Here is a 26,689-nt window from a genome sequence, read left to right as displayed (position 1 = left end):
TGTTTAGAATTGTTATTAATTCCCATATAAACATTTGATAGACTTCTCTGGTGTAAATCATCTGGGCTGAGATTTTTTTTTTTTTTTTAGTTTTGTAAATTACAAATTCATTTCCCTTGATAATGTTTAAAGAGCTATTCATATTATCTGTTTTACATTAAGTGACTTGTGGTAGTTTATATTTGAGGGAGTGGCCCATTTAGTCTGAGTTGTCAAATCAGAGTGGGTAGAGGTGTTCATAGTGTTTCCTTATCCTTTTGCTGTCTATAGCCTATAATGATATTCCTGTTTTGTTCCTGATATTGGTAATTTGTGTCTTCTTGCTCTTTTTTTTTTCTTTACTCCTCTTTTCTCCTTGTTTTGGGTGTATTTTGTTCTCTTGAGTTAGGAGCTTATATTATTGATTTGAGATTTTTCTTCTTTTAATGTATTTAGTGTATATATTTATGTATTTAGTGTTAAAATTTCCCTTAAGCACTGCTTTAGTTTTGATATACAGTTTTTTGATATTTTTTGATATACAGTTAACCCTTGAACAACTTGGGTTTGAACTGTATGGGTCCACTTATACATGGGGTTTTTTTCAGTAAATATATTGGAAAATTTTTTGGAGATTTGTGACAGTGTGAAAAAACTTGTGGACAACCTGTGTAGCCTAGAAATATCAAAAAAATTAAAGAGGTATGTAATGAATGCATAAAATAATTTGTTGATACGAGCCTGTTTTATCACTTACTATCATAAAATGAGCACAAATCTTTTATAAAAAGTTAAAATTTATTAAATTTACACACACAAAGATTTCCAGACCGTCCAGGGCACCATTGGTGGCACCATTTGCAGTTGTGAGAAATGTAAGCAAATTGAAAGATGCAGTATTAAATCATAACTGCATTAATGGTAGTATATACTGTGCTACTGTAATAATTGTGAAGCCACTTTGTTTCACATTATCTGAATTTCTGATGTCTAGTGTTAGTAATCTGCATAGCATCTACAGTTATGTATCCTATAAGACAATATTGATGTATATTTGTCAGTACAATTTATCTTGTAAAGACAGACAATATAATCTTATAGTATCAGTAAATGCAGTTCAGAACTGTAAATGTATTTTCCTTAGGATTTTAATCTTTTCTCTAGCTTACTTTATGCTAAGAATAAAACATATGACACATATAACATATAAAACCTGTGTTCATTGACTTTATGTTATCTGTAAGGTTTTTGGTCAACAGTAGTCTGTTCGTAAAGTTTTTGGAGAGTCCAAAGTTACGGGTGGATTTTCTGCTGTGTAGGGGGTTGGTGCCCATAACCCTAACATTGTTCATGGGATAACTGTACTGTATATTTCTTTGTACTGTATATTTCAACTGTACATTCAGTTGAATGTGTTTTTATTTTATTATTACTATTTTTAGTTAAGTGTATTTTTAAATTTCCCTGGAGACTTTTTTTTTTTTTTTTAAAGATTTTATTTATTCATTTGAGACAGAGATAGAGAGAGAGAGAGAGCATGAGCAGGGAGAGAGGCAGAGGGAGAAACAGGCTCCCCGCTGACCCAGGAGTCCGATGTGGGGCTCCATCCCAGGACCCTGGGATCATGACCTGAGCCGAAGGCAGACGCCTAACAACTGAGCCACCCAGGCGCCCCTCTCTCCCTAGAGACTTTTAAATAAGCCCTGGGTCAGATAAGAAGTGTGTTAGTTTCCAAGTGGTTGAAGATTTTCCTTTTATCTTTCCCTTATATATATATATATTTATTTTTTAAGGTTTTATTTATTTATTTGACAGAGAGAAACCCAGCGAGAGAGGGAACACAAGCAGGGGGAGTGGGAGAGGGAGAAGCAGGCTCCCCTCTGAGCGAGGAGCCCGATGCGGGGCTTGATCCCAGGACCCTGGGATCATGACCTGAGCCGAAGGCAGATGCTCAATGACTGAGCCACCCAGGCGCCCTTATCTTTCCCTTATTGAGTTTGTTTCTGTTGTTCTGTTGTGTACTTTGTATAATTTCAATTATTTTAAATTTGTTGAGTTTTGCTTTATGGTCCAGGGTCTTTTTTGATATGTGATCTATGTTAGTATATGTTCCCTGAGCATTTGGAGAAAAATAAGTATTCTGATGTTGATTGGTGGGGTGTTCTATAAATGTTGACTAGATTCTGTTGGTTGATAGTGTTCTTGAGTTCTATATCCTTCTAATTTCTGTGGAGTTGGCCCCTGAACATTTAGGATTACTATGTCTTTTTGATGGATTGACCGTTTTGTCATTCTATAATATACTTCTCTGTCTCTGGTAAATTTTTTTGTTCTGAAGTCTACTTTATATGATATTAATATAGTCACTCCTTTCCTTTGGCTATGTTTACATAATTTATCTTTTTCCATTCTTTTACTTTCAACTTGCCTTTATAATATTTGAAGTGAATTTCTTTCTTTTTTTTTTTTTTAAGATTTTATTCAGACAGAGAGAGAGTAAGCACAAGTTGAGGGGGAGGGACAGAGGGAGAAGCAGACTCCCCACTGAGCAGGGAGCCTGTTGTGGGGCTCTATCCCAGCACCTGGGATCATGACCTGAGCCTAAGGCAGACGCTTAACTGACTGAGCCACCCAGGTTCCCCTTGAAGTGAATTTCTTATAGACATCATATAGTTGGGTCATGTTTTTTAATTCACTGTGCTAATATGTCTGAAGGTGTTTAGATTTTATATTTAATGTAGTTATAGATGTGTTAGGGCTAAAGTGTGCCATTTAATTTTTGTTTTCTGTTTCTCTGTTTTTCATTTTTCTGTTTTCTTTCTCTGGATTACTTGAGAATATTTTAGAAATCCATTTTGATTAAATGTTGTGTTTTGGACATACCTCTTTGTGTATCATTTTTGGTGTTTGCTCTAGGTATTACATTGTATACACATGACTTATTACAGTCTATTGTTTTCATCATGTTACCAGTTTGAGTGAACTGTAGAAATCTTCCCTCCTTTTATGGTCCTTTATTCTTTCCTGTTTATAATTGTCTAAAAATGTTTCCTGTACATACATTTAGAACCATATCAGTTACAACTTTTGCTTCAACTGTCAAACATAATTTAGAAAACCCAAGAGGAAAAGGAAAGTGTATTTACCCATATTTTTGTTTACTGTTTTCTTCTTTCCTGATACTGTAAAGTTCTCATTATTTTTCTGTTTGGAGGACTTATTTTGGTCATTAATTTAAAGTATGTCTACGGGTAACATTCACTCAGTTTTTCTTCATTTGAGAAGGTCTTGATTTCTCCCTGATTGAAGGATATTTTTGCTGAGTATGGGATTCTGGGTTGACACTCTTTTCTTTTAGCACTTGAATAATATTGGGCTACTTCCTTCTGGCCTTCATTGTTTCTGATGAAAAATTGCTCTCATTTGAGTTGTTTTTCTCCCGTGGGTAAGGTTTTGGTTTTTTTCTGAGTGGTTTCTTTGTCCTTAGTCTTCAGAAGTTTAATTATGTTGTAACTTGGCATAGATTTCTTTGGGTTTATCCAATTTCACGTTCGCTAAACTTCTTGAACCTATAGGTTTATGTGTCTTGCCATATTTTTTTTTTTAATTTTTTTTATTCTTATGTTAATCCCCTTACATTACAACATTAGTTTTAGATGAAGTGTTCCATGATTCATTGTTTGTGCACAACACCCAGTGCTCCATGCAGAATGTGCCCTCCTAAATACCCACCACCAGGCTAACCCATCCTCCCACCCCCCTCCCCTCTAGAACCCTATTTGTTTTTCAGAGTCCATCGTCTCTCATGGTTCGTCTACCCCTCCGATTTCCCCCGCTTCATTCTTCCCCTCCTGCTACCTTCTTCTTCTTCTTCTTCTTTTTTTCTTTCTTAACATATATTGCATTATTTGTTTCAGAGGTACAGATCTGAGATTCAACAGTCTTGCACAATTCACAGCGCTTACCAGAGCACATACACTCCCTGTCTTGCCATATTTAAGTACTTTTTCAGTTGTTCCTCACCCTTCCACCCCCTCCAGTGATGTAAATGATAGGTCTTTTGTTGTCTCATGGCTCCCTGAGGATTTCTTCATTTATTTTTCAGTCTGTTTTCTTTCTGTTGTTAATATTGCGTAATTTATATTCTTTCTTTTCTGGTTCAGAGATTATTTCCTCTGTCCCCACCATTCTGCTTTGAGTCCATCTAAAGAGCTTTTTCATTCAGTTACTGTATCTTTTAGTTCAAAAGTTTCCATCTGGTTCTTACATCTTCTATTTGTTTGCTGAGATTTTGTTTGTTGATGCTAGTTTTTCATTTGTTTCAAGCATGTTCATAATTGCTCATCGAAATATTTTTATTATGGCTGCTTTAAAATCTTTATCAGATAATTAATTCTAACAGCTTTCTATGTGGTTTTCCCTTACATACAGGGATGGCAGGTACTGGAGGGTGAGGGCTTGTTCTCAGATGAAAGTCTGGGATCCCTTCTTGGCTATCTGTGACACCACCCTGCTTTGGGGTCTAGGTCCACTTCGTTACATACTCCTGAGGGTGGATGTCTAGCCTCCTTACTCAGGCTTTGCTGACATGGGTAAGAGTGGGGTCACTTTTTTGTGTGGTGTTTGGCTAGAGTAGTGCAGTTATTATCTAAAAGTTTTGTATCTTGCTAGACTGCCCTTTCCTGGTCTTTTTGACTGAAAAGAGCAAGCCTTTGTTGGGGCCTTTTTAATTTTGATCTGTTGGTGTTTGCAGGTAGCCAGCATTTTAGCTCCAGCCGTGAGATACATGAAGACAAAAGAATACCCAGGGAATTCACCACTGAGTTGTTCCTCAGGTCCTGAGGTCTCTAGCCAGTCTGCCTTCCTCTTTCCACCTTTCACAGACTTCTTAGGTTTGTTTTATGTATAAGAGTTTTCAATTGTACCTAGTGGGAGGAATGAGAAAAGTACTCCATCTTGTCAGAAGTGGAACACCCTGTCATTCTTTTTTAGTTAGTCCAACAGGGACAGACAAATCAGTCTGTCATTCAGAGACTTCTCAGTCTGTACACAGTTTTAGCTTTTCTTCCATATGTAACTATTCCTATTAGTCTCCATCACACTGAACTTCCTCCTCTGTTCTGTACAGATTCTACACTTGTACTGTCTTTGTATCATGGCCTTGATCAATTTATTCTGCCTGAAATGCCCCAGTTCTTCCTCTCAAGGTATTTCCTATAACCTTGTAACTTGCAGGCTATTAGGTATTTGACTCATCAACTATTCCGGAGAATTTGGACCTAGAATTACTGTAAAATACTGAAATAATATATTTGTATTATAGTAGCCCCATATTCCTTCTAAAATAATCATCATCGTTTTAATTGTTAAAATATCTGCATCACAGCAAATGATAGTGGAGGACCTCCTTTTTGTTGAGTAATGGACTTAAGCGTTGTCATACTGCTAATTTAAAGACTTAAATTTGTTGAATGATAGTTCTTTAAGAATAAAATGTTGTTAGTCCTAAATGATACCTTAATATTTTATTCTGTTAATAATTATGGAGTCCTGACTAATGGTTTTGAATTCTAATTGTACATTATAGTCAGCTGGGCAGCTTTGAAACAGTTTCTATGCCTAGGTTCAAACCCTAGAGATTCTGATTCAGTTGACCTGGAGTGGATATTTTTTTAAAAGTTCCCCAAGTGATTCTAATATGTAGCCAGATTGAGAACCACAGATCTAGAATGATACTATCAAAAAATACAAGTGAGCATCAGTGGTTTCAGTCACTTTTAAGGTTCTATTCTGGAATGCGTCCAGCTGTGCAGTTTTGAACTTTGTCTTTCAGTGTTTTTACCTTAGCAGATTTTTAAAAACCCTATTGTACATGCTACAAATGACTCACCCTTGTGATTGCAGTATAAAGCATTGCATGAAATATGATCTGATTTGCAAAGAGAAGACATTTTATGAAAAAAGTATTTAGGTAACTTAAAATTACTAAAAAATTAATTGATTTTTTTTTTTTTTTACAAGAGGTAGGGACACTGCAGATAATACAACATTCCATTATATAGTCTATTTAAATAGATTGTTAATTTATAGTACAAATCTGACTTTGAGTATTATTTATTTATTTTAAAGATTTTATTTATTTATTTGACAGAGAGAGACACAGCGAGAGAGGGAACACAAGCAGGGGTGTGGGAGAGGGAGAAGCAGGCTTCCCGCCGAGCAGGGAGCCCAGTGCAGGGCTTGATCCCAGGACCCTGGGATCATGACCTGAGCCGAAGGCAGACGCTTAACGACTGAACCACCCAGGCGCCCCTGAGTATTTATTTTTTTTCAAGCACTGAGATTCACAGTAAAAATATAGTACCTTAACTAGTTGTAAAAACGGAATGTGTTACTAGAGCAATCAGACATTGGCAGTGATTAGTAAATGTGGCACTCTTAAATGTCTTACGATAAATTTGGTAGACATGTAGCATCTAAGTGGTTAGTGTATTTAACTTGAGAGGTTGACAGGACTTTAAGTTTCAATAATAAAAGCAGTTAGGGCTAAGGAAAAAACACAAGTTAGAGGAAGAAAGAAAAAAGAGGTCAGTTAATAGAGAACACTAGAGAAAAAAATAGGATCAAAGACAATAATTCAATTAACTTTTATGACAACAAAGCCTTTCCTCTGAGGAAGAAGAAATTAGGTGCTCCAGTTTGTTCTTTATTTTCGGGACACTTACTCAGTTTGCTTTGTTATATATGACCTTTATAAGCAAGGTACACAAAGAATTATAAGATGACACTGACTTTGTTCTACAGTTAGTAATTTGCTAATAAATTTCTAGTTTTGTATAGAAACTTGCATGACTGTGAGGGGACTATTTCAAGAGCTGTAGTTTATATTAAGAAAATTTTAATGCATTATGGTGAGAGTGTTATTGGATTATTGTCAAATTACTTGTTAGATTTTCTGTTTTTCTAAATATAGTGTATGCTGTAGGTATAATGTTTTATTTAATATATATTTTTATGGAATATAAGAATTTTGAAGGAATTTAATTCATGATCATAGGACTTTTTTTTTTTTTTTTAAGATTTTTTCACTTATTAGAGAGAATGCACATGCACATGAGCAAGGGTAGAAGCAGAGAGGGATAAGCAGACTCTGCGCTCAACGTGGAGCCTGATGAGGGGCTCGATCCCACTACCTGGAGATCATGACCTGAGCTGAAATCAAGAGTCGGATGCCCAACCCACTGAGCCGCCTAGGCGCCTCATGATCATAGGACTCTTGAGGGAAGGTCAGGAGAAGGCATTCATTTTCAGTATGCCAACACTTTCCTATGGGTGTATTAGTGTCATTATACTTACAGAATCATTTCAAAATTTGTTGCCATGGTTGTATCTGTCCTTCTAGTAGGCAATAGAGGTAGCAACCCGCGTGGACTCTTGTCTTTGGTGAACAGTTGTAGAGGAAGTCTCTACAGACATTGAGGGGAGATTTTGAAGTACCCTTTATTACTACTGAAAGTAGGCCTTTTGCCATATTTGGCACACATGTCTGATTATCAGTGCTTATTCTGGAAAATAATCGCCTTCCTTATTACTAAAGAAAATAAACTAAATCTTTATGAAAATTACCACCTAAAATATCTTCAAACTAATTCAGCCATTTCTCTTATACTTATTGAGTTCCTTCTATGCTCCACACACTGTGCTTGTTATTTGTAGGGAAAGGGTAAACGTCAAAGGAAAGTAAAATTGGCCCAGTCCCTGAACTTCTGGAGCATATACTTTTAATAACAGATGCTAAATTTTGTGCTTGGAAGTATAGGCTATGGAAGAAACATGTAGGAAGGGCCAGGTAAGCAAAGGTCAGATCATGCTTGGTCCTCATAATGCTAAGAGAGAGAGTGACTATTAGAAAAACCAGAGGTTTTTATCAAGACCAGAAGGAGACATCAAGGATGTCATCAACAGTACTAATTTCTATAGTTATGACTTTGCATATTTGTATGTGACAGCATTTTTTTCATGGAAGCTTTAACATGGATTGTTAATGTCATTAATAATTTGAGCATCTCTCTCTTAAAATTAGAAAGCGGTTTCATTTATCCCTGTAATGTGTATACTGTAAAGGAGTGCAAGTTTAACATTTGTAGTATTTTTTTTAAAACTTCTTTGTGATAGATTATATAATCTAAGAAGTTTTTAGATTTTTTATGGGGTTGAATTTAAATCAGGAGTTACTGCTTTTAAAGTACTTTGTCCAAAAGGGTGATTCTTTAATTATTAGGAAGTAAAATTACTTTGGGTTTCCTATTATTTCATTTACATAAATTTACTTTAGTTTCAGTTCATGATTTAAAGACCTATGAACAACAAAGTGTTCTTAATCATCAAACTATAGAAAACAAAAATTTAAAAAACTACATCAGGTATTAGTTTTCCAGAAATAAATGCAAAAAAAACCTTACATCTAGGGCTTGTTCTAATTTATATTAAATAGCAAGCAAAAGCACATGTCATCTCCCCTGTGAAATATTTATTAGTTTTATGATTATTTTTTAAATTTTCTTAGCTTTTACTTCACAACATATAGATTGAGCCTTTTTTAACTTTTTTTTAAGCCTGTATTCTCATATTGTGTGTATTTGTATATGTAATTACTCCTGTTAATAAACACTGTTTGAGGACCTATTGTATTCTAAGTTAATTCAACAAATGAGCATAACTTAATCCCATCCTTCACTGAGTCCCCATTCACCCTAGAATGGGAGATAGTTGTATTGTGTGATAAGATAATAGAGATGGAGGAAGATAAAATAGTAATACTAAGAAGGGAGAGAATGGTTACTTATCATCCCATTGAGTGTTGTGTCAGGGAAACTTTCACAGACTAGATGAAGCTAAGGTAAGATTTAAAGAATAAATGGGCGTTTCTTTGACTAGATAGAGAAGGGTATTTCATCAGAGAGAGCCCCATATGCTAGAGCACAAACAATGAAACAGCATTGCAAGTTCAGAGAACTGCACTTGGTTTCTTGCTGATGAAAAGGACATTAGGTGGAGAGAGTCAGGGCCATGATCTGCAAAGACTTAAGGCTGGCAGAAGAGTTGGCCATGGAGGACTGTTCAAGATTTTCTAGTAGAGTAATGAGGTGGTTAATTCTGCAAGTTGCGAAAGACGAGATTCTGAAGTAGGGAAATCTTTCAGAAGTTATACAGTTATTGAACCAGTAGTGCTGTTGAAGAGAAGAGGGTAGAGTTGGCAGATTATGTGGCGATTTGTATGGAGGGTATAGGAAAAAAATAACTTAAACGTCTCTCTTTGGTTTTGGTTTTTATAATAATGTGTGTGTGGGTGCACACATGTTGGAGAATGATGTAGGAAGGCTTATTATCAAATACTTAATTTTACCCAGTTTTTAAATTTTGAAATAACTTCAGGGGCGCCTGGGTGGCTCAGATGTTAAGCGTCTGCCTTCGGCTTGAGTCATGGTCCCAGGGTCCTGGGATCGAGCCCCATATTGGGCTCCCTGCTCGGTGGGAGGCCTGGCTTCTCCCTCTCCCACTCCCCCTGCTTGTGTTCCCTCTCTCGCTATGTCTGTCTGTCAAATAAATAAATAAAATCTTTAAAAATAAATAAATTTTGAAGTAACTTCAGACATACAGAAAAATTGCAAAAGTAATTCAAAGAATTCTATATACTCTTTAGCCCAAATTCACCAAATGTTGACTTTTTATCACATTTGCTTTTTATAAAGCAATGAATATATATTATTTTTTCTGAGCCATTTGAGAGCAATTGCAGACATTATATCCTTTTGCCCCTAAATACTTCAGGGTGCATTCCCAAAAACCAGGGATATTTTCTTATATAACCACAGTACTGTAATTAAGATCAGGAAATTAACATTGATACAACAGTCTACTGGTTTTATTCAAATTTTGCTGTATTTTATAACATCCTTTTGAGTAAATAAGAAACTTTTTTTTTTCCTGGCATAGGACCACAAGCAGGGGGAGTGGGAGAGGGAGAAGCAGGCTTCCCACCGAGCAGGGAGCCTGCTGTGGGGCTTGATCCCAGGACTCTGGGATCATGACTGAGCTGAAGGCAGATGTTTAACGACTGAGCCACCCAGGTGCCAAGGGAAGTTTTTTTTTTTTTTTTATGTTATGTTAATCACCATACATTACATCATTAGTTTTTGATACAGTGTTCCATGATTCAGTGTTTGCGTATAACACCCAGTGCTCCATTCAATACGTGCCCTCCTTAATACCCATCACCAGGGTAACCCATCTCCCCACCCCCTCCCTTCTAGAACCCTCAGTTTGTTTCTCAGAGTCCATAGTCTCTCATGGTTCGTCTCCCCCTCCGATTTACCCCCCTTCATTCTTCCCCTTCTGCTATCTTCTTCTTCTTTTTTTTTTTTTAAACATATAATGTATTATTTGTTTCAGAGGTACAGGTCTGTGATTCAACAGTCTTACACAATTCACAGCGCTCACCATAGCACATACCCTCCCCAGTGTCTATCACCCAGCCATCCCATCCCTCCCACCCCCCACCACTCCAGCAACCCTCAGTTTGTTTCCTGAGATTAAGAATTCCTCATATCAGTGAGGTCATACAATACATGTCTTTCTCTGATTGACTTATTTTGCTCAGCATAATACCCTCCAGTTCCATCCATGTCGTTGGAAATGGCAAGATTTCATTCCTTTTGATGGCTGCATAATATTCTACTGTGTGTATACATACATATATATATATATATATACACACATACACACCACATCATCTTATTTATTTATTTATTTAAAAAAAATTTTTTTTAAAGATTTTATTTACTTATTTGACAGAGAGAGACACACACAGCGAGAGAGGGAACACAAGCAGGGGGAGCGGCAGGCAGAGGGAGAAGCAGACTCTCCACAGAGCAGGGAGCTTGATGCAGGACTCGATCCGAGGACTCTGGGATCATGACCTGAGCCGAAGGCAGATGCTTAACAACTGAGCCACCCAGGCGCCCCTACCACATCTTTATCCATTCATTTGTTGATGGACATTTTGGCTCTTTCCATAGTTTGGCTATTATGGACGTTGCTGCTATAAACTGTCGGGGTGCATGTACCCTTTCAGATCCCTACATATGTATTTTTGGGGTAAATACCCAGTAGTGCAATTGCTGGATCGGATGGTAGCTCTATTTTGAACTTTTTGAGGAAGCTCCATACTGTTTTCCAGAGTGGCTGTACCAGGCTTGCATTCCCACCAGCAGTGTAGGAGGGTTCCCCTTTCTCCGCATTCCCGCCACCATCTGTCGTTTCCTGACTTGTTAATTTTAGCCATTCTGACTGGTGTGAGGTGGTATCTCATTGGGGTTTTATTTGGATTTCCCTGATGCCGATGATGTTGAGCACTTTTTCATGTGTCTGTTGGCCATTTGGATGTCTTCTTTGGAGAAATGTCTGTTCATGTCTTCTGCCCATTTCTTGATTGGATCCTTTGTTCTTTGGGTGTTGAGTTTAATAAGTTGTTTTTTGATGGATACATATTCTTACTTGTTATGCATCTTCACTGTGTATTATGGCTTTTAACATTAAACAGTTTCTCTGTCACATTTAATGCTTCTTGGCTTGAATTCCTTAGTATCAAGATCGCTCTTCCTGGTTTCTTATTTCTATTTGCTTGATATGCCTTTGTCTATCCTTTTACTTTTTTGTTTTTATTTTTTTTTAAAGATTTTATTTATTTATTCATAAGAGACAGAGAGAGAGAGAGGCAGGCTCCCCGCTGAGCAGGGAGCCCGATGCGGGACTCGATCCCAGGACGCTGGGATCATGACCTGAGCCGAAGGCAGATGCGTAACCATCTGAGCCACCCAGGCACCCTATCCTTTTATTTTTTAGTCTTTCTGATTTGCTTTGTTTTAGGTTATCAGTTATCTCTTGTATAGAGCAATTAGATCATTTTTTTATATGAGCCATATTAAAAATCATTTTCTTTTAATGATGAATATGATCTCAGTTGTCAAATTATTTTATGTTATAAAAACTGTACATTATGTTATGTTTTTCTTTGTTTCTTTATGATGTGCTTTCATTTAAGGAAATTTTTGGATATTTTGGATTTGTTTTTGTTATTGTTACAGCAGCTACTTGTGTATTTTGTTTATTTCCTTGTTTTTTCTACTATTCTTTGTTAGTTTTTAATGGCATGTTTTGATTCTTACTCTTATTTCATCAGTGAGTTTATTTTACTTTTTTTTCTCTTCCATTTTTAGTTGCATTTTATCTACTTTGCCTTCAAACTGTAACTGCAGCTTTGTTTTGCTTTTAGTTTTACAAATAAATATATTAAGTCTTCACCATCAGTTCTTTGCTCAAGTTTCCCAGTCACCCACTGGTTTATATAGCTCAGTTTCTAGTAGATTTCTTAAGAAGAGCTCATGGGCACAGTTTTCCCTAGTTCTTGCATATTTAAAGTTTTTTAGTAGCCTTGATACTAGAAGGACAGCTTGGCCAGAAATAAAATCCTTGGTTCACACTTACGTTTACAATGTGGTCTTGCAGTGTATATTGTTTTTGAGAAGTCTATTGCCAGCCTTAATTTTTTTTTTTTTTTTTTAAGTAGGCTTCACACTCAGTGTGGAGTCCAACTGAGATCAAGACCGGGGCTGAGATCAAGAGTCAGACGCTTAACCAATTGAGCCACCCCAGGGGCTCCTACCAGTCTTAATTTTCTTGTCCTTGTAAGTTATTTCACCTCTTTGCTTGGAATACCTGGTCTCATTTTTCCTTTTATTTTTTTAAGTCTTATTTATGTATATATGTATATATGTATGTATGTATGTATGTATTTATTTATTTATTGAGAGAGCATGCACACTTACAAGAGCATGAATGGGGGGAGGGGCAGAGGGAGAAGAGTAGAGAGAATCCCCAGCAGCTCCACACTTAGCGCAGAATACAGTACGGGGCTCTGTCTCAGGACTTTGAGATTATGACCTGAACCAGCATCAAGTGTTGGACGCTCAACTGATTGAGCTACTCATGTGTCCCTTTCATTTTATTTTTAAAGTCTAATAGTTTTACTGGAATTTATCTTAGAGTTTATTGTAGCAAGTCATTTTTCCCTGCCATCTAGTGGGTCTTTTGTTTCTGAAGTATTTTGGATTATAGTTTTAAATATTAGTTCCATTCCAGTGTTTTGTTTTTCTTCTTTAGGGGCTTCAGTTATGCATAATTATATTTTCTTTGTCTATCTTCCACATCAGAAACTTTCTATTTTTACTTTATTATCTTATTTTCATTCTCTTGTTTCTTTTACTATTTGCTCTAGTGTGTTTTATTAAATTTTTATTTGAATTTATTGTGAAGCACCATATAATTTTGTGTTCAATCCTGATGTGATTTTCTTTTTCTTTTCTTTCTTTTTTTTTTTTTTAAGATTTTATTTCTTTGCGGGGAGAGAGAGAGAGAAAGCAAGTGTGTGTGCATGAGCAGGGGGAGGGGAGGAGTAGAGGGAGAAGCAGACTCCCTGCTGAGTAGGGAGCCTGATGTGGGGCTCCATCTCAGGACCCTGGGATCATGGGCTGAGCCGGAGGTAGACGCTTAACTGACTAAGCCACCCAGGCACCCCTTTCTCTTTTGTTTCTTAACTGAGTTTAGTCATCTCTTTTTTCATATCTTTTTGCTTTTGTCATTTTTTTTTTTTAGGTCTTTAAAAATTTCTGATTCAGAGTTTTTTTCATATTCCAAATGCCCATTTAAAGAGATATAATTCGGTTTGGGATGTTTATTAAAGTTTTCTGCTTTGTTGTTGTTGTTTGGGGGGTACTTTTCATCAGTTTAATTTTTCTGATTACATTTTTTTTTTAAAGATTTTATTTATTTGACAGAGAGAGCAAGAATGAGAGCAGGAACACAAGTAGGGGGAGTGGGAGAGGGAGAAGCAGGCTCCCTCTGAGTAGGGAGCCCGATGCGGGGCTCAATCTTAGGCCCCTGGGATCATGACCTGAGCCCAAGGTAGACGCTAACAACTGAGCCACCCAGGCACCCCGATTTCATTTTTTATAGTAGTTTTGTTTAGATTAAGATTGCTTATGCCTCTGCATTTCTGTGAGCAAGGCTCATGTTTTAGGGGGATCTTATAAAAAGAATGCTAAATCAAGAGTACCCTCTCTGTCACTGTAGCAAAATATAGTTTGTTAGACATCTTTATTTCTTCTTGTAGGGGAAAGGATTGTGTGTCTCTCAGTTTGCCTTAGTGGTAGATTGCTGGGAGGTGTAAGAATCAATCCTAGGAAAGGGCTCTGGAAGGGTGATAGGTGTGGTCCCTTTAATTTTAAGTGTTGAAGCCTGTGTAATGACCTTAAGTTAAAAGGGGGATTTAAAGAAAGAATTCTGGCATATCACCGGACACAGAACTGCAGCTGGGCCCTCCTGAGGTACTGAAACCGTGGTGAGAGGTAAAGCAACTTGTCACAGATAATAAGGGACAGAGTCAGGATTTAACCCCTTGTCAATTTGACTTTAGTCTTAATCATGACACCCGGCTTCCTCTGCTTGTTTTCAGGAGCTTCATAAACAGTATTGAAGTCATTAAAAATGAGAAGTGCTGCTTTGTGCCTCCTACCTAAGTGGTATGCTTTGTACTAGAAGCACTGGTCAGTTTACAAAAGCCCTTTTAAACTTCAGTCACTTTTTAAACAATCGCCATTCTTTCTCATTTTAAAAATTTTGATTTGTTTAGTTGCTGTTGTCACAATCTCATATCTATTTTTTTTTTTTTTAAGATTTTATTTATTTATTTGAGAGAGAGAGAATGAGAGACAGAGAGCATGAGAGGGAGGAGGGTCAGAGGGAGAAGCAGACTCCCTGCCGAGCAGGGAGCCCAATGCGGGACTCGATCCTGGGACTCCAGGATCATGACCTGAGCCGAAGGCAGTCGCTTAACCAACTGAGCCACCCAGGCGCCCACAATCTCATATCTAGAGTATAATATTAGATGATGGCAGAAATTACATTGCCTCAATTATTAGGAATATTTGCTAGTAGAGGGGTGCCTCGGTGGCTCAGTCAGTTAAGCGTCCGACTTTTGGTTTCAGCTCAGGTTGTGGGATTGAGCCCCATATAGGGCTCTGCACTCAGTGTGGAGCCTGTTTGAGATTCTTTCCCTCTGCTCCTCCCCGCTGCTTGCGCTCTCTCTCTTTCTCTCTAAAATAAATAAATGAAATCTTAAAAAAAGAAAGAAAGAAAGAAATATTTGCTAGCAAAAACTTCTTTTTGACTGTCTAGAGGAATCCGAGAGTTTCCTCTATGGTTCTTTCGTGAATTTTACAAATCAGATAATCTGCTCAGTGAGATGTGGGTGCTAGAATCAGTAGCCATCTAAATATTGCAAGAAAGAGCTAGGAGCTGGAAAGTATTTATAGATATCATAAAGTGAGAAAGTGAGTGAGTTGGAGGAGGGGATGATGGTGAATATTATAATAAAAGTGAAGATATAATTCAGAAAATGGAAAAATGTTCATGTTATATTTAGTGATTTTTTTCCAAGTGTTGAAATATAGATAATGAAAACTCACTTAGGATCTAAAGGTAGTAAAGTTAAATAAGTCGGTTATAAAAGCCAGAAGTTAGAATGGGTTGTAGCATAAAGATGGCTTTATAAAAGTGCCTCTCTCCATTCATGATCCTGATGGGCCAGGTCCCAAGATGTTTCAGTAAAGGTTCCTGAACTATGTAATTTAATATTCTGCTCAAAGTAAATGCATGCTCTATTCATAGTGCTTTGTCAAGTTTAAGATTATGTAAGATTGTTTTCTTACTCTTTCTCCTGTTTCCTAATTATTCTGCCCAGTGACTCCTAAATGAGAAAGCCATGGTGGGATCAGGAGAAGGGAGTTAATTCAGCAAATATTGTGCATTGGTCAAATCCAACACATACTTTAGATTTCAGAAATAACCTTTTTGGTTCTTTTGACTATGTAGCTAAAATAAATTGTTATTAAATTTGGAACTGTACTTTTGACTGTTGAAATGTGTTACATGCGAAACCTTTGGACTCTGTTTTAGGGTTAAACAATATGATATTTAATTGATTCTTCACCTAAGAGATCTGCCTGTCTTTGACCAGCCACTGCTCTTCACACATTACAGTGAATGCCTATTGTGGACATACGCTTTTCTTAGTAATTTATTCACTTCAAAAAGAGTATGATATGGTGATGGTGGTAGAGGGAGGGGGAGACTGCTGAGGAAATGACCCCAGTCACAAAGTAAGAAAGACCTGAAGAGACCGGGAACAAAAGTTCTCCAGTGCCAACAAAGCAGCAGAAGCAAGGATTCTGCCTTCCTGCCTGCTTCTTTTATCTTCTGGTTCTGCCTCTGGCAGAATTGGTCTCCTCCTCCTCAGCAGTTTTACATGAGGATCAAATACTCAGATCTTTATCCATAAAAGGTTTTTAGAATATGATGATGAATATCTGAATATTTTAAGATTATGTGTAGTCTATTTTCTGTGTCTTCTTGATTTTGAAATGAAATATTGCTGAATGCAAAAAATTTTTAAAGGATTGTAGCTTCCTCTTTTTATGGTATTGGCATGTTAAATTGAGTCTTTTTAATTTTATTGTAGGCATTTTCAAGCATACAAAAACAGAGAATAGTAAAGTGAACCACTGTTTATGTATCCTCTGCTTTCAACGGTTATCAACACATGGCCAGTTTTGTTCCATGTATGCCCCCCCATTATCGACGTAAATCCCAGACATATTTCATTTGCAGATATTGAAGTATGTTATTAGAAGAGATTCTTTTTTCTTTTTTTTAAAGATTTTATTTATTTATTTATTTTTAATTTTTTTTAGATTTTATTTATCTGAGAGAGACAGAGATAGTGAGAGAGAGCACAAGTGGGGAGGAGAGGGAGAAGCAGGCTCCCCACAGAGCAGGGAGCCCGATGTGGGACTCAATCCCAGGACTCCGGGACCACGACCCGAGCTGAAGGCAGACGCTTAATCAACTGAGTCACCCAGGCGCCCAGATTTTATTTATTTATTTGAGAGAGAGAATGAGAGACAGAGAGCACAAGAGGGAGGAAGGTCAGAGGGAGAAGCAGACTCCCCGCTGAGCAGGGACCCTGATGCAGGACTTGATCCCGGGACTCCAGGATCATGACCTGAGCCAAAGGTAGTCGCTTAACCAACTGAGCCACCCAGGCGCACTTAGAAGAGATTCTTAGCAAATATAACCTTCATGTCATTATATTTAAAATATGAGCAATTCTGTTTGAGAGCTGTTAAAGACCTTTATTCATATTATAATAAAGGTTACTACATTAAACAAGAGCATGAGAAGTAATGTACTTAGGCCTTGGACCCAGCCTTAGGTTTAAATGCTAATTTTGCTATTTGTGAGCTACATGGCTTTGGGCAGGGTAACCTCTCTCTTCATCTCACTAAGCCTAGTTTCCTCAACTGTTAAATGGTGAAAACACTACTTCTAACAGGATTGTTGTGAGTTAGAAATGAAGCAATGAATGCAAAGTAATTAGGATACTGCTTTACAGAACATTCTAGTAATGTTACTCATTGTTTTTTTTATTTGGAGGTTTAAGGAAATACATAGGCAACTAATTTAAGATTCTACCTTTTCAGGATAGGTGTTATTTTAAAGTGACTTGCATTCAATTTTAAGCCTTTGATATTTAGGGCCTACAGAACAGTCTTAGTATTGGTTTCGTTCAAAGGCACATTTTATACTTTTCTCAAAAGCAGTCTTGATTTGTTTTAAAACATGATATCATTGGGGCGCCTGGGTGGCTCAGTTGGTTAAGCGACTGCCTTCGGCTCAGGTCATGATCCTGGAGTCCTGGGATCGAGTCCCGCATCGGGCTCCCTGCTTGGCAGGGAGTCTGCTTCTCCCTCTGACCCTCCTCCCTCTCATGCTCTCTGTCTCTCATTCTCTCTGTCTCAAATAAATAAATAAAATCTTTAAAAAAAAACAAAACAAAAACATGATACCATTGAAAGGAATAATTATTTAACCTTTAATCAAACCTTGGATGTCTTTATGTGTGTTGGTATGAAAACTTTGAGATACCCTAAGAGGTAAGACATTAATTTATAAATCTCTCCTTGTAGCTTAAAAGTAAAAAGCAAATCTTCGTCCCCTTTTTAGTACCAATTTATTTAGGGTAGTAGGAAGTTTGGGTATCTATGAACATAAAAGTGGTATCAACATTATTGCTTATACTCTTCTTTCTTCTCTCTGGTTAATCCACTTAATCTTTATTCTCACTGTTTGACCCAGCCAGAATATACAGTATTGAACAAAATTTGTCTCTGCAGCTAAAGTTCTTTCATAGCAATGTGTTTTATTTATAGTGGAAGTTGGGGATAAATTGCTCAGCATATTCAATTCATTTTACAGACTTCCTGGAACATACTGCTTACCTATTTTTAGTATTTACTTTTTAATACTTAAACTGTATATTATTTTCATCCAGATTTCCCTAATCTACAAAATGGGCAATTCTGTTTATGTTTTAAGTTATTTTTTGACAGCTTTGAGATAAAATTTACATGCCATAGAATTCATCCATTTTAAGTGTACAATTCAGTGATTTTTTTTTTAGGAGATTTGTGGAATTATCACTACAATTTGATTTTACACTTTCATCCATGAAGAAAGAATCCTCATGCCCATTACCAGTAATTCCCCAAACCTACTCCAGCCCTAGGCAACCACTAATTTACTTTCTGTCTCTATGAATTTACCAACTTTGGATATTTCATATAAATGGAATCATGTAATATATGACCTTTTGTGTTTGGCTTCTTTCACTTAGTATGTTTTTAAGGTTCATTTATGTTATACCATGTATCATTATTTCATTCATTTTTCTTGCCAATTATCCATTATATGGATGTACCACATTTTGTTTATCCATTCAGAATAGATGTGTGTTTCCATGTCTTGAGTGTTATGAATAGTACTGCTGTGAACATTTATGTGTTTTTGTGGGGATGTATTTATTTATTTAAAAAATTATTAACATTTATGAAATAATGGTTCTCTGCTATTTGTGTTTTTATTTATTATTATTATTTTTTTATTAAAAGATTTTATTTATTTATTTGACAGAGTGAGACACAGCGAGAAAGGGAACACAAGCAGGGGGAGTGGGAGAGGGAGAGGGAGAAGCAGGCTTCCCACCGATCAGGGAGCCCGATGCAGGGCTCGATCCCAGGACCCTGGGATCACGACCTGAGCCAAAGGCAGACGCTTAACCGACTGAGCCACCCAGGCATCCCTTTATTTATTTATTTTTTTAAAATTTATTTATTTGAGAGAGAGAGATTTTTATTTAATCTTAAATAAATAAATTTAAGATTTATTTATTTGAGAGCAGCAGGGAGGGGCAGAGGGAGAGGGAGAAACAGACTTCCTGCTGAGCAGGGAACCTGATGTGGGGCTCGAACCCAGGACTCTGGGATCATTACTGGAGCCGAAGGCAGACACTTAACCAACTGAGCCATCCAAGTGCCCCTATTTGTGTGTTTTTAATTTAGATTTTATTTTGTGATAATATAGTGGAGAGAAGCACTGTGCAGGGTTTTAGGGTTTCATGAAATCGGGGTTAATGTTATTTGCTGTGCAGCCTTAGGAGGGTAAATCTATGTCCTCTAGATCTCCATTTCTGCTCTAGATTGGATGTTTTTGTCCCCCCCCAAAATTCATATGTTGAAAACTAATCCCCATTGTGATGGTATTTGGAGGTGGGCCTTGGGAGGTGATTAGTGTGCTCTTATAAAAGAGACCCCAGAATGCTCCCTTGCCCTTCCCACCATGCAAGGACACATGTAGAGGATGGACCTCTTGTGGGTCAGGAAGTGGGCCTTCACCAGACACCTCTGTATTGATCTTGGACTTCTCAACCTCCAGAAATGTGAGAAATAAATTTCTGTTATTTATAAGATACCCACTTTATGGTATTTTGTTATAGCAGCCTGACCAGAACCATGAGAAATAAATTTCTTTTGGTATTTTTGTTATAGCAGCCCAAACAGACTAAGACAGTTTCCTTATCAATATAATGAAAAAGTTGGAGTAGATGCTGTCTATGATTCTTAGTCTGTGATTTATAAATCTGTTAATTTCTGTATGATCTTGGGGAAATTCTCTTTGCCTCCCTTTTCTCATCAGAAAAAATGGGGTTACTAACAAAATAGTATGTTGTTGTGAGGATGAAATAATACTTTTTTTTTTTTTTTAAAGATTTTATTTATTTATTTGAGAGAGAGAGAATGAGAGACAGAGAGCATGAGAGGGAGGAGGGTCAGAGGGAGAAGCAGACTCCCCGCCAAACAGGGAGCCCGATGCGGGACTCGATCCCGGGACTCCAGGATCATGACCTGAGCCGAAGGCGCCCAACCAACTGAGCCACCCAGCTGCCCCTGAAATAATATTCTTGAGCATAAAAAAGTGCCAAGATGTATTGAGTTACTTAAAGTTGTGGCCATTTTAGTGTGTTGGGCCAAGAAAGCCTTAGGAGGGAATGCTTTGGCTGTGGCCTTGGAGAATCAGTGGTAGTAAATCAGTGATTAGTGGAGGAAGGAAAATTTACCTGCTAATAATAGATTTATTGAGTGCCTACCATCCTGGAGTATATTAAATACTATACATATATTAGCTCACTGAATTCTCAGTCCTGTGAGTTAGTTCAAGGATTATGCTTGTAAGTGAAATTAAAGTAATTGCCTAAGCCACCTAGTTAGTAAATGACTGCTTTGGAGTCACACCTTGTCTCCAAGGCCATGATCTTTATTTACCTCTGCACTAAACTGCCTTTTAGAAAGAACAGCTCTTTGGAACAGAATCCCATGGCAGAGAAGTTTTCAGCGGGGGAGGTCTTTGCTTGGGGAAAGGTAGCTAGTATTATTAACAGTCCTTATGAGGTATAAAAGAGGTGATCATTTTATGAATAGTTTTTCATGTGTCTTATATTACTTTGTTCCATTGATGGTGAAGTGACATTTTAGTGAACAAGTTAAAGGATTTGCAGTATGTTCAATATTGCTTTTGTGGTTTTGTAGTTTAAAAAAACAGTACATTACAGTGTACATTGTTTTTTTAAATGAGATTTTTAGTATGATGGAAAATAACTCTTTTACATGTTCCACTGGCTTCTTTCTGCCGGGTAATACTGTAATTCCATTTTTGAGTAGTTAACTTAAGTACTTGAGTAGTTAAATACTTTTAAACATTTTTTAGTATGATTTTTTACTTTTTTTCCAGTGTGGTGTTTGGTATGTGCCTTATATTGATATTATATAAACAAAAAAATGTGATAGTGCCAAAATCTCAGTTCGTGTTATATGTATATTTCAGTTGAACAAAAGTTCTCTTGCGAATGTGTGGTATCCAACATATAAACAATTGGATACTAAAAATTAATTTTTATGCCAATTCTTTGGAATTAGGAATCTGATGATACATTGAACCTTTGTTCAAATCCATTAGACTGTTAATATCTGGGATAGATACTGGATTTTGTCTGAGATCAGCTCAGTGAAAGGCATGTATGTCTTTGCCAAGAATAGAGGAAGAACGCGTCTTTCTAGGGTAAAGGTTAGGAGAGAAGAGGTTTGGTGATTACCCAGAGAAATTCTGAGATGAAGAGAAGGGCAGGAGATCTATAGCAGGTGAAGAGGGATTGGAATCTAGAAATGAGAGTTTGTAAAGTTATTATGGCTGGACGTGCTTCTTCACTCTGGTGATAGAGGGAGACCTACCCGGCCAGGTGAACTCGATGGGCATATTCATTGCCCTGGAGAAGGAAGTGGTCCAGGCTTCTTGGAGCTCAGGAAGACTGAGATGCAGAAACCATGCAGGTAGAGAGCTCATCTGAGAGCTTTGGAAACCTATAAAGAGGCTTTAGCCGTGGGATTCTCTATAGCTAGGGATGCCAGAAATACCTTTACCTTCCTGGAATTCTTCAAGCCTGATTCACTTTGCTAAAACAATATTCCCTTTTCTTGCTCTTACCCACTTTTGGTGAAGAAGCAGCCAAACTCCTGAGAATTTATCACTACACAGACAAAAAGAACCAAAGATTTGAAAAGTTTATACAGTTAAGGAATTTTTATATTGGGCTTTCAAAAAATGGAGGTTTACATCTGCTAGGGGTTTGGTAGAATAGCTCGCTAGAGTTGTGGAGAAATCCTTAAGGAACTGACTTCCCTATGTTTCTGACCTTGTAGATAACAGTGTCACTGGCTCCTTTGGAAAAGGGGCAGGGCAAGAAGGGTGGTGTAGGAGTAGTTGCTTGTATTGTTTTTGAGGAAAGTGGTGTCCTATTATTACCATTAACAGTAGACTTGAATTTTTGAAGTTTAGTTATAGTATAGGACTTTTAATGTCCCACTGAACTTAATACAGATTTTTTTTCTGTCTTTTGAGGTAGATTATTGATATTTTCATAGCAAACTCAAAATATTTCTCTTTCTAACCTTTCTTCCTTTCTCCCTTCCTTTCTTCCTTTCTCCCTCCCTTACTGAATAAACTAGGTCATGATGCATTTGTAAAAATGATACTATACAATGATATTTTAGCTTTCAGTTTTATTTAGAGAAATTATAGTTTTGGCTAGATGTGTATTATGGTTAACCAAAGTTAACCATTATTTTATCACTTTTATTTAAAATCTATTCAAACGGATTGTTCATTCATTTAGAATTGTCAATGTTATTGTAAAACCAGATTAATAATCATACACTGGCATAACGAAAAATTACATAAATTTTCAACTCTTGATCTGCTTCACTGTTGTATTATTGTAAAGTTGGATAATGTTTATTTCTGCATAATTTTATATATGGCTATGTAGAGTGATGAACCCAGTTAGGTAGTATCTATATGTGTGCTTGTTTTCATCTCCAAGATTGCTTTTACTTCATAACAAAAGTTGAAGGTATTTCTAATCTGAATTTAAGGACAGCTGTAGTATTTCTTCTGGAAATGCAGGCTAAGGAGCCAGCATTCTGATTTTGTTCATTGCCATTATGTGTCTACATGATGTAGACTTATTAGAGATGATTTAGTTAGCTTTAGGCTATCCTAATGGGTTTTCACTGGTTGTTAAAGCTCTTTGAAGAATCTAACTAAATTTTCCAAATAAACTGGTTGATTTATACTTACTGAGAGAGGAGTTCCAGTGTACCCACTCATATCATCAATTACAATCTGTTAGGAAGTGTTATTTGCCCAGTCTTGATTAAAAGGCTTGCCATTCTCTTTTCCTTATGCTCAGCGCATCCTCTGCTGCCCTCTAAAGGCTGCCCATAGGTAGTACCATTGATGTCCATCTAACCACCATCACGGACCTGCCTTTCTCTAGCATCCAGCAGTTCATGTACCTGCTGGATCTGTGGGAGACTGTCCCAGTAGAAAGAAACTGGTAGGAGCTGCTTTGAAGGAAAAGAATGCACATATGATCCTATGATTGCCCCACACTTGGAATAATGTTAGGATTTATAGGGTGTTTGTTTCATATATTTCTTCATTTGTTTATACATTCATTTATTAGATTTTTTTGAATGCCAAGTCTGTCTAGCACCTAACGTTGCCTAGATTTGTTAGGTGCTTATTATAGTTTTGTTAAATGAGGAATGAATGAATGAGTAAATACAAAGATAAATCAGAGATGATCTCTGGCCTTGGGGAGACAAGATACCAATTTACCTATTTGGCTGTCCAAATTTTCCTCTTTTAATGCTCCAAGATCTTGGGAGAGATGTTCAAAGTAGAAGATGGATACAAATATTAGTTGAAACTTAGTCTCCTTTACACATCTAGTTCTTAGAATTTGTCATCTCTAATTGTAAAGATCTGTTATTTATTTATTTTCCCACTTGTATGATGTACTTAGAGTAGTGAAATTCATAGAGACAGAGAAGAGAATGGTTGCGGGGTGGTGGGTTGGGGCATGGGAAAATGAAGAGTTGTTTAATGGGAACAGAGTTTCAGTTTTGCAAGGTGAAAAAAGTTCTGGAGTTGGATGGGGTGATGATTGCATAACAGTGTGAATGTACTTTATAAGGACTCTGTTTTAGGTAGGATTATTTTGTGGCCAGGAGTGGTAATAATTGACTTCAGTGTTTCTTGCTTTTGGTTGAAGATAACGTGCAGTCATGGTTGCACATTTTTCTTTATATTCACTTGACTCCAAGGCATCTCATCTGCTATAAACTCTGACTTTCTGCCTCTTTTATATTTAATAAATTGTAACAAAATGGGTCATTTTAAATGATCGTATATGAAATATGACGTGTTTTTGTTAAGCATGTTGTGAATTGTTTAATTCTTCCATTTCTTTTTTTTTTTTTTTTAAGATTTTATTTATTTATTTGACAGAGAGAGAGACACAGCGAGAGAGAGAACACAAGTGGAGGGAGTGGGAGAGGGAGAATCAGGCTTCCTGCTGAGCAGGGAGCCTGATGCGGGCGGGGCTCAATCCCAGGACCCTGGGATCATGACCTGAGCCGAAGGCAGATGCTTAATGACTGAGCCACCCAGGCGCCCCTAATTCTTCCATTTCTTAACTTGCTTCATGTAGCAAGTTTTTAAGAAAATTATTTTCCTTGCTTTATTAATTAATTAATATCAGGTACATGTTCATCATTGCCTTCTTTTCTTGTTTGAGAATATGATCCACTCAAATATATTTAGGTTGAATAAGCTTCTTGTGAATAATAATGTTTGTCTCTATCTTACTGGAGAAGAGCATGACCTTTGTATTATGTAACATTTTATTGTGGTGATGGTAGTGGATGGTTGTATTTTGCAAGATTTTCCTTTATTTTTGTGTTTTGTACATTAACTATTCTGTGAGATATAGGAGATAACCAGAGATAGGCAAATTTTTTTTATGGCTGTGCTAATGAGTTGAAAAATCTAAAGCAAATAACTTTGGAAAAACTATTTAATTGGAACTAGTAGTACAGTAATCATTTTTCATTACCCATCTGTTTTGTGATGGCAATGAAAGATTGGTGGAAAGGAGACTCTAGAAGGGTAAACATCACAGCTTTCTTTTTTTTAATTTTTTAATTTTTTAAAGTTTTTTTTTTTTTTTTTAAAGATTTTATTTATTTATTTATTTGAGAGAAACAGCATGAGAGGGGAGAGGGTCAGAGGGAGAAGCAGGCTCCCCGCTGAGCTGGGAGCCCGATGTGGGACTCGATCCCAGGACTCCGGGATCATGACCTGAGCCGAAGGCAGTCGCTTAACCAACTGAGCCACCCAGGCGCCCTAAAGTTTTTTTTTTAGAGTGAGTGCAAGTGGGGGGAGAGGAAGAGGGAGTGAGAGAATCTTTTTAAAAATTTTTTAATTTAAATTCAATTTAGGTAATATATACTGTATTATTAGTTTCAGGAGTAAACCTTAATGATTCATCAGTTGCATACAACTCCCAGTGCTCACCACCTCAAGTGCCCTCTTTAATGCTCATTGCTCAATTACCCCATCCCCCACCCACCTTCCCTCCAGCAACCCTCAGTTTGTTAACTACAGTTAGAGTTTCTTATGGTTTTCCTCCCTGTTTATTTTATTTTATTTATTTATTTTCCTTCCCTTACCCTCTGTTGATCTGTTTTGTTTCTTAAATTCCACATATGAGTGAAATCATATGGTATTTGTCTTTTTTTGATTGACTTCACTTAGCACAATACCCTCTAGTTCTATCTATCTATCTATCTAATATTCCATTGTATGTATATGTGTGTGTATGTATAAATATACACATATATATATATATATATACACACATACATACCACGTCTTATTTATCCATTCATGTGTCAGTGGACATCTGGGCTCTTTCCGTAGTTTGGTATTGTGAACATTGCTGCTATAAGCATTGGGGTGCATGTGCCCCTTAGAATCACTGTGTTTGTATCCTTTGGATAAATACCTAGCAGTTCAATTGCTGGGTCATATGGTAGTTCTATTTTTAACTTTTGGAGGAAACTCCATACTGTTTTCCAGAGTGGCTGTACCAGTTTGCATTCCCATTAACAGTGTAAGAGGGTTCCCCTTATTCTGCATCCTCACCAACATCTATTGTTTCCTGACTAATTTTAGCTATTCTGACTGGAGTGAGGCAGTATCTTATTTTGGTTTTGATTTGTATTTCCCTGATGCTGAGTGATGTTGAGCATTTTTTCATGTATCTGTTAGCCATAAGAGAGAGAGAGAATCTTAAGCAGGCTCCACACCCAGTGTGGAGCCTGATGCGGGGCATGATCTCATGACCTGAGCCGAAATCAAGAGTCAGACACTTAACTGACTGAGCCACCCAGGTAGGTGCCCCAGCAGCTTTCATTTCTTGGCTACTTTACATTTTATCCATGAGGTCATTTGAAATGGCCTATATTTCTCATTAAGCTACTTTTTCATCACTTTCAGCATATTCTTAAAAAAAAGCTGTTTGATTAAAAAAAAAGTCTTAGTATTTTGTCATGCTTGGATGGTTCTGTAAAGTAATGGAAAGTTTGGATAAAACATCCATCTCTCAGGAGACAGTGACAAAAAAGTAAGACTGCTTCTAGATATCATAGTGTGTCAAGGTAAATCTAGACTGGAGACTCAGACCATCCATCTTTTTCACTTTAAGTATATGGAGAATAATACAATGGTGAAAAATTTG

General features: G+C 37.0%; 1 protein-coding gene across 5 annotated transcripts in view; it reads left to right on the top strand.

Annotated features, from left to right (window-relative positions):
• Positions 1–26,689, top strand: part of SESTD1 (SEC14 and spectrin domain containing 1) — a 148,753-nt gene that overhangs the window by 16,625 nt on the left and 105,439 nt on the right. For 3 of the 5 annotated variants that reach the window (XM_045868437.3, XM_054506113.2, XM_054506114.2), the window contains exon 2: positions 12,608–12,725. The exons of 1 other annotated variant lie outside the window; for it this stretch is intronic. The gene's annotated coding sequence lies outside the window, so the exon portion shown is untranslated. Of the gene's footprint in view, positions 1–12,607; positions 12,726–14,551; positions 14,619–26,689 lie in introns of all 5 variants that reach the window. One more of the 5 variants, XM_064586778.1, reaches the window with a different exon arrangement.

Source organism: Mirounga angustirostris, unplaced genomic scaffold (genome assembly GCF_029215605.1).
Source record: "Mirounga angustirostris isolate CCGP_5_RB_7025 unplaced genomic scaffold, mMirAng1.0.hap1 SCAF_3, whole genome shotgun sequence".
Lineage (NCBI taxonomy): Eukaryota > Metazoa > Chordata > Mammalia > Carnivora > Phocidae > Mirounga > Mirounga angustirostris.
This window is presented reverse-complemented; position numbering and strand designations above follow the sequence as displayed.